This window comes from Sturnira hondurensis, unplaced genomic scaffold (genome assembly GCF_014824575.4).
Source record: "Sturnira hondurensis isolate 20B ecotype Veracruz unplaced genomic scaffold, ASM1482457v3 Scaffold0023456, whole genome shotgun sequence".
Taxonomy (NCBI): domain Eukaryota; kingdom Metazoa; phylum Chordata; class Mammalia; order Chiroptera; family Phyllostomidae; genus Sturnira; species Sturnira hondurensis.
In genome coordinates, this window is record NW_028096087.1 from 1,729,151 (window position 1) to 1,742,497 (window position 13,347).

A 13,347-nucleotide genomic window follows, 5' to 3' on the forward strand; every position below is an offset into this window, starting at 1 on the left:
GCAATATTGAGCTTCTTTCCATGTGTCTCTGGATCTTCTGTATGTCCTCCTTGGAGAAATGTCTGTTCAAGTCCTTTGCCCACTTTTTAATTGGGTTGCTTGTCTTCTTAGAGTGGAGTTGTGTAAGTTCTTTCTATATTTTGGAGATGAAACCCTTGTCTGAGGTATCATTGGCAAATATGTTTTCCCATGGAGTTGGTTGTCTTTTTATTTTAATACTGTTTTCTTTAGCCATGCAAAAGTTTTTAATTTTGATGGGATCCCATTTGTTTATTCTTTCCTTCATGTCCCTTGCTCTAGAGGACATATCAGTTAAAAAGTTGCTGTGTGAAATATCTGAGATTTTCTTCTCAATGTTCTCCTCTAGGACTTTGATGGTGTCATGGCTTTTATTTAAGTCTTTTATCCACTTGAATTTATTTTGGTGTATGGTGTAAGTTGGTGTTCAAGTTTCATTTTTTTGCACATAGCTGTCCAGTTCTCCAAACACCATTTGTTGAAGAGGATATTATTAGTCCATTTTATGTTGCTGTCCCCTTTGTCGGGTATAAATTGGCCATAGAGATTTGGGGTTATTTCTGGGCTCCGTTCTGTTCCATTGGTTTATGTGCCCATTTTTATGCCAGTACCAGTCTGTTTTGATTACAGTGGTCTTGTAATACAGTTTGGTCTCAGGTCTTGTGATCCCTTCTACTTTGCTCTTCTTTCTCAAAATTGCAGCAGGTATTCTGGGTCATTTATGGTTTCATATAATTTTTAAAAAATATATTTTATTCAGCCCTGGTTGGAGTAGCTCAGTGGATTGAGTGCAAACCTGGAAATCACACGATCGAGGTTCGATTCCCAGTCAGGGCACATGCCTGGGTTGCATGCCAGTTCTTGGTTTCCAGCAGGGGACACACAAGAGGCAACCATACATTGATGTTTCTCTCCCTCTCTCCTTCCCTCTAAAGGTAAATAAATAAAATTAAACAAAAATGTTTTATTCATTATACCATTACAGTTGTTCTGTTCCCTCCCTTCATTCCCCTCCACCCTGCACACCCCCTCCCCCACCATTCCTCCCTTTAGTTTGTGACCACATGTCTCAAGTTCTTTAGATTCTATATTTCCCCTACCATTCTTGCCCTCCCCCTATCTATTTTTTTACCTTCCGTCTATGCTACTTATTTTCTGTACCTTTCCCCTCCTCTCCTACTCCCACTCCCCTGTTGCTAACCCTCCATGTGTTCTTCATTTCTATGGTTCCGCTCTTGATTCTAGCTGTCTTCTTGGTTTGCTTTTGTTTTAGGTGTGGTTGTTAATAACTGAGTTTGCTGTCCTTTCACTGTTCATATTTTTATCTTCTTTTTCTTAGATAAGTCCCTTTAACATTTCATATAATAAGGGCTTGGTGATGATGAACTCCCTGAATTTGATCTTATCTGAGAAGCACTTTATCTGTCCTTTCACTCTAAATGAAAGCTTTGCTGGATAGAGCAATGTTGGATGTAGGTCTTTGAATTTCATGACTTGGAATACTTCTTTCCAGCCCCTTCTTGCCTGTAAGGTCTCTTTTGAGAAATCCACTGACAGTCTTATGGGCACTCCTTTGTAGGTGACTGTCACCTTATCTCTTGCTGCTTCTAGGATTCTCTCCTTCATTTTAACCTTGGCTAGTGTAATTATGATGTGCCTTGGTGTGTTCCTTCTTGTGTCTAATTTGTTTGGTACTCTGAGCTTCCTGGACTTCCTGGAAGTCTATTTCCTTTGCCAGACTGGGGAAGTTCTTTTTTATTATTTGTTCAAATAAGTTTTCCACTCATGGCTGTTTCTTTTCCCCTTCTGGTACCCCTATAATTCAGATGTTGGAATGTTTAAAGATGTCCTGGAGGTTCCTAAGCCTCTCCTCAGTTTTTTGAATTCTTGTAACTTCACTTTTTTCTGTTCAGTCATTTATTCCTTCCTTCCTGTCCACTCCCTTGACTTGAGTCCCAGTTTTCTTTCCATCACTATTGGTTTCCTGTGCATTTCCCTTCATTTCAATTAGTTTAGCCTTCATTTGTTCCTCTAATTTGTGACTAAAATCAACCAATTCTGTGAGCATCCTCATCACCAGTGTTTTGAACTGTGCGTCTGAGAGGTTTGCTATTTCTTTGTTGCTTAGAGTTATTGGTTCTGGGGCTTTGAGTTCTTCTTTAGCCATATTTTGGACTGTTCGTGCCTGTTAAGTATGAGGAGTGGAGCTCTAAGTGTTCACCAAGGTGGGGTAACTCAGTCAATGGGTAGTGACACTGTATGTGGGGGTGAGGTCAAAGAGGAGCAATGGCAGTCCTCTCTGCTGCTTCCCGCCATTGGGGCTTGTGCGGTCTGTCTCACTGTGCACGAATGTGTGACTGTAGTTAGCCTGCTGCCTTGTGTCCTCACTGGGTCCACCCAGTGCTACCCCATGCCTGGGATCGGTCCACGGCTGCCTGGGCACCTGGGGTCGGGGAATGCTTCCTCCTGCCCCTGCTCATTTGCTGGTTCCACCCCTCTTACCGGGCCGGTTGAACAGTTCATTGTTGTCGGACTTCCGTATAGTTCAATTTTCTGTTCTTTGGCTGCGTCTTTGTTTATTAAACCTTTGTTGTATTCAAACTTGGTTGTGGGAGAAGGCACAGTGTTTCCACCTACGCCTCCATCTTGGCGGAAGTCTGGTTTCGTATAAATTTTTGAAGTGTTAGTTTTATGTCTGTGAAATATGCCATTGGTATTTTATTAGGTATTGCATTGAATCTGTGAATTTCTTTAGGTAGTATAATCATTTTGATAATGTTAATTCTTCAGATCCATGAACATGGTATATGTTTCCATTTGTTTGTGTCTTCCGTGATTTTTTCTTCGGTGTTGTGTAGTGTTCTGCATATAGGTCTTTTACCTCTTTGGTTAGGTTTCTTTTTAGGTGCATTATTTTTCTTTTTGCTACATAGAATGGGATTTTTTTCTTGATTTCTGCTTCTGCTGTTTCATTGTTGGTATGCAAAAATGCCTTTGATTTCTGTATATTGACTTTGTATCCTGCTATTTTGCTGAATTCATTTGTTAGGTTGAGCACTTTTTGCATGGAGTCTATAGGATATTCTATGTACACTATCATGTCATCTGTGCAAATTGACAATTTTGTTTCTTCCTTTCCATTTTGGATGCCTTTTATTTCCTTTTCTTGTCTGATTGCTGTGGCTAGGACTTCCAATACTATATTGAATAGAAGTGGTGAAAGTAGACAACCTTGTCTTGTTGCTGATCGGCATGGAAAAAGTTTTAGTTTTTCCATGCTGCGTATGATGTTGGGTGTAGTTTTTTTTTTATGGCCTTTATTATGTTAAGGTATGCTCTCTATACTCCCACTATGCTGAGTAGCTTTTTTTTTTTATCATAAATGGGTCCTGTACCTTATCAAAAGCTTTTTCTGTGTATATTGATATGATCATGTGTTTTTTTGTTTTGCTTTTGTTTATTTGGTGTATTACATTTACTGATTTGTGAATGTTGAACCATCCTTGCATCCTTGGCATAAATTCCACTTGGTCATGGTGTATGGTCTTTTTAATGCGTTGTTGGATTTGTTTTGCCAATATTTTGTCCAGGATTATAGTGTCTATGTTCCTCAGCAATATTGGCCTGTGGTTTTCTTTCTTTGTTGTGTCTTTATCTGGTTTTGGGATTAGGATGATGCTGGCTTCATAAAAAGAGTTTGGGAGTCTTCCATCATTTTGAATTTTTTGTAATAGTCTGTGAAGAATAGGGGTTAGCTCTTCCTTAAGTGTTTTGTAGAATTCTCCTGTAAAAGCATTTGGTCCAGGGCTTTTGTGTGTCATGAGTTTTTAATTACTGCTTCGATTTCTTCTGCTGTTTTTGGTCTGTTTAGGCTTTCTACTTCTTCCTCATTGAGTTTTGGAACATTGTATTTTTCTTAAAATTTGTCCATTTCATGTAGGTTTTCAAGTATCGTGCCATACAGTTCTTTATAGTAATTTCTTACCATCCTTTGCATTTCTGTGGTGTCAGTTGTCATCTCTCTTCTTTTATTTCTGATTGTGTTTATTTGGTTCCTCTCTGTTTTTTTCTTGAGGAGCCTACTTAAAGGCTTGTGGATTTTCTTTATCTTTTCAAAAAACCAGCTCCTGGATTCATTGATCCTTAGATTTGTGCTTTTAGTCTCTATGCCATTTCATTCTGCTCTGATCTTGGTTACTTCCTCCCTTCTACTATCTCTAGACTGTCTTTGTTGTTCCTCGAGTTCTTGTAGGCACAGGGTTAAGGTGTTTGTTTGAAATGTTTCTATCTTTTTTATAGTTTTATCTTTTGTATTGCTATGAACTTTCCTCTCAGGACTGCCTTTGCTCTGTCCCATAAATTTGAGTTGTTTTGAGTTCATTTTCATTTGTTTCCAGAAATTTTTTGATTTCTTCCCTAATTTCATTCTTTTCCCATTTATTGTTTAATAGCATGCTATTCAATTTCCATGATTTTGAGTATTTTGGGTTTTTTCCCTTGGGTTTTTTTTTTTCTAGTTTCAGTCCCTTGTGGTCAGAAAAAATACTTGGTATCATTTCCCTTTTCTTGAATTTGTAGAGGCTTGTTTTGTGTCCTATCATGTGCTCTATCTTTGAAAATGTTCCATGTGCATTTGAAGAGAATGCATATTTAGCTTCTTTGGGATGAAGGGCTCTGTATATATCAGTTAAGTCCATTTCATCTAGGGCATTGTTCAATGCCACAATGTCTTTTTTGAAATTTTGTTTGGATGATCTGTCTACTTTTGACAGTGGGGTATTAAAATCTCCTACTATAATTCTGTTGTTGTCAATATCTTTCTTTAAGTCCTCTAAAATTTCCTTTATGTATTTGGGTGCTCCCACATTGGGTGGGATATATATATATATATATATATATTTATGATGTTTATACCTTCTTGGTGGATTCTTCTCTTGAGTAGTACGAGATGACCTTCTATGTTTCAGTTTATGGCCCTTTTTTTGAAGTCTAATTTGTCTGATATGAGTATTGCTACCCTGGCTTTTTCTTCCTGTCCTTTGCTTGGAAAACTTGTTTCAAAGCCCTTAACTTTCAATCTGTGTAGTTCCTTTGTCCTTAGGTGTATCTTTTGTAGGCAGCACATGTATGGCTCATACTTTGTTATCCATTCAGCTATTCTATGTCTTTTGATTGGAGCATTCAATCCATTTACCTTTAAGGTTATTATTGATAGGTACCTATTCATTGCCATTTTTATACCCATGTTTCTCTTTGTCTCTCTCTCTTTCTTCCTTTCCGTAAAGCAGTCCTTTTAGTATTTCTCATAGAGCTGGTTTGGTGGACGCATATTCTTTTAGACTTGTTTTGTCTTGGAAGCTGGCTATTTGGCCTTTTATCTTGATTGAGAGCCTGGCTGGGTAAAGTAGGTCTTGGTTGTAGGTCTCTGGTTCTCATTACTTGGAATATTTCTTGCCATTCTCTTCTTTCTTGGAGCATTTTCATTGAGATGTCAGTAGCTAACCTTATTGGGACTCTCTTGTATGTTATTTCCTTTTTCTCCCTTGTTGCCTTTAAGAGTCTCTGTTCGTCTTGGAATGTTGCCATTTTAATGATGTTGTGTCTTGAAGTGGATCTCTTTGTGTTTGTTTTGATTGGAACTCTCTGTAATTCCTGTATTTGTGTGAGTTTTTCTCTCATCAAAATAGGGAAGTTTTTCGTCTTTATTTTATCAAATAGGTTTCTATTCATTTCTATTCTTCTTTTTCTGGTATCCCTATTATTTGGATATTATTACATTTCACATTGACTTGTATTTCTGTTAATCCCTCTTCATTCATTTTGAGCCCGTTCTTTTTTTTCATGGTCTTTTTGGGTGTTTTTTTTCTACTTTGTTCTTCAACTCTGATCCAATCTTCTGCTTCATCTATCCTGCTTTTGAGTCCTTCTATTGTGTTTTTCAGTTCAGATATTGTGTTCTTCATTTTCTTTTGCCCCTTGTTGATAGTTTCTATCTTCTTTTTCATAATGATGTCATTTCCAGCGAGTTCATTTTCGTTTTCCTGTAGTTTCTGGCAATTCGCTGTGAGCTCATGAAGCTTCTTGATAACTATTGCTTTGAACTCAATATCTGTAGTTGAGTTGCCTCTATTTCATTTAGCATTCTTTCTGAGGTTTCCTCCTTTCCTTTCATTTGGGGATTATTTCTTTGTCTTTCTATTATTTGTGAGACTTTTCCTGTTAGCCTCACCTTCTTAAATGAATTTGTTCTCACTCCTTGGGTTTATGGTGTGAACTTCTATGGTAGAATACCTTTTAGATTGCGTGGTGCAGTTTTCTTCGGGTATCCTGGTGTTCACCACTTCTACCTACTCTTTTTTGTGATCAGTTGAAGGGGTAAGGCAAAATGGTTTAAGATAGCAAGAGAATATTCTATGCTATTTACAGTAGCAGCTGGTAAGGAAGAGATAGGTAACACTATACCTATGTATAGTGTTAACCATTATATTCCATCCAACTAGCCCCTTTTTAGAAATGATGGAAATAAGATAAGACTCTTCTTGGGGAGGGAACTCTTGTGAGTTGGATCTAGAAAGCATTGAGGTTTTTGGAGGTCAGATTCTGAGGTAAGGTGAGAATAAAGGATAGTAAATAGGTGCAGTGTGTGAGAGAATAGAGTTAACCACTACAGTAATAGAGTTCAGGAAACCGTGAAGTGGGCTGAGATACTGGGAGGGGTGTTGTGTAGTATTTACAACTGTATGGAACAGCTATTATTTACAATAATATTAGAGCAGCAATCATATGACAGAATCTATGATATGTAGATACCAAGTAAAGGGAGTATCAGACCTTCAGTAATGTGCTAATGGAACACAGGTGAAGTGGACAGTAAATTAGCAAAACACTATGAAAGAGAGGGCAGGGGAATCCTGTCATACTATACAATATAACCAGCCAAGCAAAGAAGACTAAACAGAAAGAAGAGGAATACAAAAGCATTATTCAAATAAAAGATGTAAGAATAATGAAAAATAATAGTACAAATATGCAATATCTTACAGACTCTCTGTAATAGCAAAGTGAAATTTGTCTCTCTGTCTCAGCTGTTGGGATGTCCCCCTATTTTGTCCAACTGTAGTCTTTTCACAGTTCCAGGTTCTTTTGTCTCATTTGTGGGTATTTTTTTTAAAAAAGAAGCAGACTAGGGAAGGTAGAAGAGATAAAATTAGAAAGAAAGGAAGAAGGAATAAGAAAGAGGTAAAGAGAAGCAAAAGAAATTGAGAGATTAAAAAATAAAATTAACAAATAAAAATTACTTTTAAAAATCAAACAAAAAATAAAAACAAAAACAAAACAAAACAAAACACCCCCCCCCCCCAAAAAAAAACGTCTTTCTGGTTTCAAACTTGGCCAAACCAGTTTTTCTGTTCTTGCTGGCTGCAGAAGGCTGAGGGGAAGGTTTACAGATGTGAGCTCGGTCTCAGGAAGTGGGCTCTCTCCAGGGCTGGGTATGGTCCCCCAGTGTTCCACAAAGCTCTCTCTCTCTAGTGTGCATGCCTGGCCTGGCCACCATCAGTCACATAGGCTCCTCCAGTCACATGGGCTCTGGCTCACACTCTTCCCAAGGCTGTGCCTGGGTGCTCACAGCCCCTGTGTGTTTGGCACTCAGTCCTTACTTCCCTGTGTGCAACTTCAAGCAACCAGGTCTCTCCCAGTGCTGCTCAAACCCTGCTTGGCTGGGGAGGGAGCGCTGATACATATCTCTCCCAAGAGCCCTGTGGCTGGACCAGCAGCCCCATGCCTAGGGCTGCAGCCTCCCTGGTCAGGTCCCTGAGCTGATCCCCTTATTTTCCTGAAGCACTCTCCTGTCTGGTTTTTCAATGTCTGCTACAATTTTTAAAAATATATTTTATTGATTATGCCATTATAGTTGTCCCATTTCCTCCCCTTCTTCCCCCTTCACCCTGCACACCCCCTTCCACCCACATTCCCCCCCTTTAGTTCATGTCCATGTGTCATAAATTCTTTAGCTTCTACATTTCCCACACTATTCTTGCCCTCCCCCTATTTTCTCCCCATCATCTGTGCTACTTATTCTCTGTACCTTCTCCCCACCTCTCCTCCTCCTGCTTCCCTGTTGCTAACCTTCCATGTGATCTCCATTTCTGTGGCTCTGCTCCTGTTTTAGGTGTCTGCTTAGTTTGCCTTTGTTTTAGGTATGGTTGTTAATAACTGTCCATTCACTGCTCATATTTTTTTATCTTCTTTTTCTTAGATAAATACCTTTAACATTTCATATAATAAGGGCTTGGTGATGATGGAATCCTTCAACTTGACCTTATCTGAGAAGTGCTTTATCTGCCCTTCCATTCTAAATGAAAGCTTTGCTGGATAGAGCAATCTTGAATGTAGGTCTTTGGATTTCATGACTTGAAATACTTCTTTCCAGCCCCTTCTTGCCTGTAAGGTCTCTTTTGAGAAATCCACTGACAGTCTGATGGGAACTCCTTTGTAGGTGACTGTCCCCTTACCTCTTGCTGCTTCTAAAATTCTCTCCTTTATTTTCATCTTGGCTAATGTAATTATGATGTGCCTTGTTGTGTTCCTCCTTGGGTCCACCTTCTTTGGGACTCTCTGAGCTTCCTGGATTTCCTGGAAGTCTATTTCCTTTGCCAGATTGGGGAAGTTCTCCTTTATTATTTGTTCAAATAAGTTTTCCACTTGTTTCTGTTCCTCTTCCCCTTCTGGTACCCCTATAATTCAGATGTTGGGGTGTTTAAAGATGTCCTGAAGGTTCCTAAGCCTCTCCTCATTTTACTGAATTCTTGTTTCTTTATTCTTTTCTGTTTGGTTGTTTCTTCCTTCTGGACCACTCCATTGATTTCAGTCCCAGTTTTCTTTTCATCACTTTTGGATCCCTGTGCATTTTCCTTCATTTCACTTAGTGTAGTCTTCATTATTTCATCATTCATGACCAAAAGTCAACCAGTTTTGTGAGCATCCAGATCACCAGTGTTTTGAAATGTGCTTCTGATAGGTTGGCTATTTCTTGGTCACTTAGAAGTATTGGCTCTGGGGCTTTGAGCTGTTCTTCTTGAGCCATAATGTTTTGGTCTGTTTGCACCTGTTACATTCGAGGGGCGGAGCCTTAGGTGTTCACCAGGGTAGGTCAACCCAGTTGCTGGGTTATGACTCTGTATCTGGAGGCGGGGTCAGAGAGAGAATAATGGAGCTTGCTCCACTCTCTCTCAATTTTCAGTCCCCTCTGCCACTTCCCACAAGCAAATTCGGTCCTTCTCAGGCTAGTTCCCAGGTGGGTAGGCTTGTGTATGTTCTAGGACCCTGTGGGTCTCTCCAACAAACTCTCCTGTGAGTCTGGGAGCCACTCCTAGTACCTCAACCCCTGAAAGTTTCTTCAATCGGTGATTTTAGTTGCTGGACCCTGGGTTGCATGGTTTGTCTCACTGACTTTTTTTTTTTGCCTGGTTTATCTGCACGCGAATGTGTGTTTAGGATCAGCCAGTGACCTTGCACATGTCACTGGGTTTGCTCGTTTTCTACCCGTGCCCGCATCTGACATACGGCTGCATTTTCCTGCCAGCACCCCTCAATGTGAGCCGCCAACTCCACCCCTTTTACCTGTCTGGATGAATGGTTCGTTGTTTTCCGACTTTGGTAGAGTGTAATTTTCTGTCTGTTCATGTTGTGTTTTTGTTTCTAATTCTTTGTTGTCTCTATTAATTTGGTTGTGCAAGGAGGTATAGTGTTTCCACCTACACCTCCATCTTGGCTGGAAGTCCTCCAATGTCCGCTCTAAGTTTTGATCTCCTACTTTCATAAATGCTGTGGTACCGTTGGCTTTCTGCTCTGTTCCTCCATAGATTGGCCAGGTTTTTCTGCTGTGTGTAAGGGGAAGTGGAATCTGCTTCCTCTTACCTAGCCACCACCTTCTCTACAAAAGAAAATTATAGTGTCATGAAATATGAAAGAAATTTCACTGGGCTTAAAGCAAAAGAAGATTATTCTGTCATGAAATATGAAAGAAATTTCACTGGGCTAAAGTCAAGGTATTGGCATGACTACACTCTCTTCAAAAGCTCTACAGAGGAATTTGTTTCTTGCCTCTTTCTGTTTGTGGTGGCTCCTGGCATTCTTGATTTGTGACCACATCACTTGAATCTTTGCCTCCATGGTAACATTGTATTCTCCTTTATTTTTTTCATCTGTGTTAAATAGTCTGCTGCTGCTCTCTTATAAGGACACTTATAATTGCATTTAGAGTGTGCCCAGATGATGCATGATAATCATTCCATATCAATATCCTTAAATTATTCATATCTATGAAGTCTTGGCCATTTAATGTAACATTCCCAGGCTCCAGAAGTTAGGAGTTAATATCTTTGAAGGCCATCATCCAGCCTACATCACAGCCTAGTTTCAAGTGGTATTATAACACTCCACATATATAGTAAGAAAACTTATAATATAAATATAACAGTATGTTTTCACTTAAATATAACAGTATATTTTAAATACACAGTATTTAAATAAAATACCTAAATAAACTTAAGTATAACTATATTTTCACTTCAAATTTGTTTGTGTGCTATTATAGACATACATTTATATATATTCTAACTTCTTCACTACATTGTTACTGATTTTTCTTTTTTTTTTAAAGAAAAAAGTAGGTTTTTTAGAAACGGGGAAGGGAGGGAGAACAAGGAGAGAAATATTAATGTGAGAGAGAGACATCCATTAGTTCCCTCTTGTATGTGCCCCAACCAGGGACCAAAACTGCAACCTAGGCATGTACCCTGACATAGAATTGAAACAGCAATCTTTCCCTTTGGGGGATGATGCCAAACTAACTGAGCCACCCAAATCAAGGCACTGACTTTTTAAACAGTGAATTATCTTGGAAGATTTTAATTTAAAATATCTTTACATAGGATCCAAGATGGTGGCAGAGTAGCTGGAAGCTCCATTCATCTCCTCTCAGACACGACCAGTTTTGAAATCAGGACACAGAGTGGAGAGTGAGTGAAAGTATCTGTGAGTGAGCATGTATGCAGGTGAGTGTGGGGAGTGCATAGGAGTACACAGGAACTGGCCCATCTGTGGGTTGCAAGGGAGCTGATGGCCCAGGCTTTCTAGGCATTACACTACTACTGCACACCACTGGCTGCACAGAGTTGGGGCAGCTGTAGATTGACTCAGGACCCTAGAGCTACCAAGGAGGTGAAAAAAGGCCTGGGAGATGTGCGCTCCTGAAACAGCATAGCGGGAGCACACCTGCCTAAGGCTGAAGATCTCTAGAGGATGTGGGTCAGCATGCTGCCACCACTCTGTGTTACAGTGTAGCTGTGGGGCTCTTCCCAACAACTGGAAAAGATTCAGAGAGAAACATCATCTAAAATTGTTGGAGGCTCTGAAAGGTGGTGGCCAGCCCAGACCATGAGTGACTATGAGTTTTTTGGGGGACAGGGAATGTGTGGAGAACAGGAGCCCCAGGGACTAATGAAATAGTATGAGGGACATAGAGAAACAATTTTTCCTCTTTAAAATATTTTATTGTTTATGCTATTACAGTTGTCCCAATTTTCCCCCATTGCCCCCTCCACCCAGCCCCCTTAATTTAAGCTTATCCATTATTTAAAAATCACTTTATTGTTGTTCAATTACAATTGTCTGCATTTACTCCCCCACCCAATCCCCCCAACCCCAGCCAAACCCACCTAGCTCCCTTGCTTCCACCACCCACTTAGTTTTGTCCATGTGTCCTTTACTTGTTCTTGAGAACCCTTCCTCCAAATTATGCCCTCCCACCTCCCCTCTGGTTACTGTCAGATTGTTCTTAATTTCAATGTCTCTGGTTATATTTTGTTTGTTCTTTTCTTTTGTTGATTAGGTTCCAGTGAAAAGTGAGGTTATATGGTACGTCACTACCTGGCTCATTTCACTTCGCATAATGCTCTCCAGTTCCATCCATGCTGTTGCAAAGGGTAGGAGCTCCTTCTTTCTCTCTGCTGCATAGTATTCCATTGTATAAATGTACTATGGTTTTTTGATCCACTCATTTACTGATGGGTACTGAGGTTGCTTCCCGCACTTGGCTATTGTAAAGTGTGCTGCTATGAACATTGCGGTGCATAGGTTCTTTTGGATTGGGATTTCAGGATTCCTAGGGTATAAACCTAGGAGTGGAATTGCCAGGTCAAAAGGCAGTTTCATTTTTAGTTTTCTGAGAAAATTTCATACTGTTTTCCACAGTAGTTGTATCAGTGTGCATTCCCACCAACAGTGTACTAGGGTTCCCTTTTCTCCACATCCTTTCCAACACTTGTTTGTTGATTGTTCATGATGGCCATTCTGACTGGTGTTAAGTGGTATCTCATTGTGGTTTTAATTTGCATCTCTCTGATAGCTAGTGATATCGAGCATCTTTTCATGTGTGTCTGGATCCTCTGTATGTCCTCCTTGGAGAAATGTCTGTTCAAGTCCTCTGCCCATTTTTTAATCGGGTTGCTTGTCTTCTTTGAGTGGAGTCAAGTGAGTTCTTTGTACATTTTGGAGATTAAACCTTTGTCTGATGTATCGTTGGCATCTATTATTATCTTTTCTCGTCTGATCACTGTGGCTAGGACTTCCAATACTATATTGAATAGAAGTGGTGAAAGTGGACAACCTTGTCTCGTTCCTAATCTTGGTGGAAAGGCTTTTAGCTTTTGCCTGTTGAGTATGATGTTGGCTATAGGTCTCTCTTAGATAGCCTTTGTTATATTGAGGAATGCTCACTCTAGTCCCACTTTGCTGAGTGTTTTTGTCATAAATGGATGTTGTACATTATCAAGAGCTTTTTCCGCATCTATTGATGTGATCATGTGATTTTTGTCTTTGCTTTTGTTTATTTGATGTATTACATTTACTGATTTGTGAATATTGAACCATCCTTACATCCCTGGCATGAATCCCACTTGGTCATGGTGTATACTCTTTTTAGTGTATTCTTGAATGCAAGTTGCCAGTTTTTTGTTGAGGATTGTAGCGTCTATGATCATCAGTGATATTGGCCTGAAGTTTTCTTTCTTTGTTGTGTCTCTATCTGGTTTTGGAATTAGGATGATGCTGGCTTCACAAAGAGAGTTTGGGAGTTATCCATCATTTTGGATTTTTTGGAATGGTCTGTGAAGAATAGGGGTTAGCTCTTCCTTAAATGTTTTTTAGAATTGTCCTGTGAAACCACCTGGTCCAGGGCTTTGTGCTTTGGGAGATTTTTGATTACTTCTTCAATTTCATCTTCTGTTATTGGTCTCTTCAGGTCTTTTGCTTCTTCTTCATTGAGTT